Below are 1,672 nucleotides of genomic sequence, written 5' to 3' on the forward strand. Positions count from 1 at the left end.
CATGGAGTCCTACTCGAGGTACCATTTTATCATCTTAGCGGTAACGTCTCAAGTTTGAATTTTATATATAGATAAAAAAATGCAGTTGAGAAAAGAGACCAACTAAATGTAATCATTTAATTATATTCTCTAACGGCAAAATTAGTTATCAATAAAATGAGTAGATTTTTTACATTAATAACATAATTAAAAAATTAATTTTTATTATGTTTTGTACCTCAAAACTAAATCAAAGACAAATACCCTTTATGTCCCAAAATGACTCCAATTTTAACACTTAAAAATGTGAAGAAAAAAAAAATACCAATGTTCTCTATTTTCAAAGTAACATTCATTTTTATTTTTTTATAATTTACCCTCTCCTAAACTCTTCAACGACTACAAAAAAAACTAATTAATGCCTTAAAAATTAAAACAGTGAGATTATTTTTATAAAATTATATAAAAAATGATGTATTTATTATTGTCTTTAATCTACGCATAAAAGCTTTAAATTTCTCAATGATTTTAAGATGGAGGAAGTATTAATTAATCAAGAAAAAAGCAAAGAGTAAGGCTAGAGTTTTATTAATATTGATGACGAAACAATTGGGTACAGAAAGAGATGCAATAATTTATTATGAAGAACATTGCATCGGAAGGAGCAGCCATTTTAGGGGTGTGGAGCTCTATTAGGAACATTATTAGTAGAAATTGGTGGCGGACACTGACACACATTGTTAATACATACGGATCCGCAACCACAAAACGGATTTCGACATCCAACTTGACACTCCTTGTCGTTGTCACAAGGTAGTCGCGCAATGGGTCCCCTTGCTTCTGATAATTTCATGCCCATTTCTGCATAATCAAAATTATACAAGATCATGACAATAACATTAATTATATATATATCATATGCCAAAATCAAAATATAATGCACAGAAAATTGATTCATTTGAATTGAGAGCTGAGATGGGATGAAATTGGGACATCATTTTTCACCTGAAGCCATGATGATAAAAGCTAATAAGAATGTCACTTTGGCAACGGAATACCTTGAAGACTCCATTTTGTTCTTATGAATTTACATGATTTGGTATACAAGTATATATAATCAAATGGTAGGATATCAACTTGAAAAAAAGTCAAACATCATGATAACTTATTTTGTTCTTTTATTGCATGAATAATAATTTTACCTGATGTATAATCTTTAAGATGGTACATACGTTACTTTGACTAGAAAAAAAGTTGTCCTGAGATATCTATTGTATTAAATTTTTTGGTCTTGTTCTTTTCTCTCTTTACTTTAGGTTTTTTAATTTATCTTTTAACTTTTATGTTAGTATCTTTATTTATATTTATAAGATTAAATTAGAACAATTACTTATTGTGACACCCTTACTACCCCAACATATATATTGTAATAATAAAAACTTATAAATAAATTTTTCAATTTTGGTAAAAGGGTTCACATGAGAATCTTAAAAATTATCCTTCAATAACCACAATAACAAAAAATGAAACGTAAGAGTTTTCAAATTATTTTCAAAATAACATTTACAATAAAAACCTATGTTCTAAAAATCCTTTTTGCCCCGATGTCACAATATCAGAGCATCCCGACAATTCAACCGTTGGCATTCTAGATACCACTCGTAGCCAGATCTTCCTCACCTAAAATATCCAC

General features: G+C 28.5%; 1 long non-coding RNA gene across 1 annotated transcript; it reads right to left on the reverse strand.

Moving 5' to 3' along the window:
* Positions 1-528: 528 nt before the first annotated feature.
* Positions 529-1,272, reverse strand: LOC109805405 (uncharacterized). The gene is made up of 2 exons (XR_002240288.2): positions 985-1,272; positions 529-840 (listed from the first exon to the last, which is right to left on the reverse strand). It is a non-coding gene; the product is annotated as an uncharacterized LOC109805405 (long non-coding RNA).
* Between the last annotated feature and the right edge of the window lie 400 nt (positions 1,273-1,672).

Source organism: Cajanus cajan, chromosome 10 (assembly GCF_000230855.2).
Source record: "Cajanus cajan strain Asha chromosome 10, NIPB_CcT2T_4, whole genome shotgun sequence".
NCBI lineage: Eukaryota > Viridiplantae > Streptophyta > Magnoliopsida > Fabales > Fabaceae > Cajanus > Cajanus cajan.